Source organism: Elaeis guineensis, chromosome 5 (genome assembly GCF_000442705.2).
Source record: "Elaeis guineensis isolate ETL-2024a chromosome 5, EG11, whole genome shotgun sequence".
Taxonomy (NCBI): domain Eukaryota; kingdom Viridiplantae; phylum Streptophyta; class Magnoliopsida; order Arecales; family Arecaceae; genus Elaeis; species Elaeis guineensis.
The window spans coordinates 83,705,787-83,706,812 of record NC_025997.2 but is presented as its reverse complement, the minus strand read 5'-3'; the positions used below and the strand labels follow the sequence as shown (position 1 = coordinate 83,706,812).

The following is a 1,026-nucleotide window of genomic DNA, read 5'->3' as shown; positions in this document are numbered from 1 at the left end:
CCGGGGTTATAAGTGTTCGAATATGGATCATTTCCTGATCTGCGAGCTTGTTGGACTTGAGCTTGCTGAACCTGCTCGTGCACAAACTCAGGAAATTGAGGTGCGGCTGGGCATTCACTAACAAAATGGTTCGAACTTGCACACAATGCACAAACTTCTTAGATTGGGTTAGGTGGAATCGGGGATTGTCCAGTATTTAGAAGACGATGTAATTTTTGGGACAGTTCATCTACCTTTTGATGGATATCTATGGTATTGCCTACTTCATATATTCCACCTCTTTTTGGATTTAACATGGGTTTATCTCTAATAGAGGCAGACATATGATGTAATGAATTTTTACTTAAAATTTCAAACAGTTGCCATGCCTCATCCTCACTTTTCAGCATAAATATCCCACCGCATGATGCATCGACCATTTGTCAATGTCTTTCAGAGAGCCCATCATAAAAATATTGGATTAACTGCCACTTGGGTACAGCATGGTGGGGATATTTTCTAATAAGGTCTTTTAATCTCTCCCATGTTTCATGAAACATTTCTCCATCTAATTGGGAAAAACTAGTTATGGCTTTCCTTATTTGATTAGTTTTTCCTATGGGAAAATATTTCTTGAGAAACTCTCCTTGCAGCTGGTCCTAGGTTGATATAGTCATGGAATCCAAAGTATGTAGCCAGTATTTGGCTTTGTCCTTAAGTAAAAAAGAGAATAATTTCAACCTAAGAGCATCATCGGAGAAGTTGTGAATTTTGATAGTTGAGCATATTTCAAGAAATTCTTCAAGATGTTTATAAGGGTCCTCATTACTAAGTCCATAAAATGAAGGTAACATTTGGATTATACTGGACTTAATTTCATATTGAGTGGCCTCCACAGGGGGTACTTGAATACAAGGAGAGTAGGTATATGTGGAAGGAGTAAAGTACTCCTTCAATTGCTTGGGTGGATCATTCTCCTGATTTCGGTCCATATTTTTACGTCTGTTGGCTCTAAAGGTTCTTTCTATTTCTGGATCAAAAGGTTGG

General features: G+C 38.1%; 1 non-coding gene across 1 annotated transcript; it reads left to right on the top strand.

Annotated features, from left to right (window-relative positions):
- The first annotated feature begins 478 nt into the window (after positions 1-478).
- Positions 479-584, top strand: LOC140858218 (small nucleolar RNA R71). Its single transcript, XR_012141787.1, has one exon. It is a non-coding gene; the product is annotated as a small nucleolar RNA R71 (small nucleolar RNA).
- Positions 585-1,026: the final 442 nt, after the last annotated feature.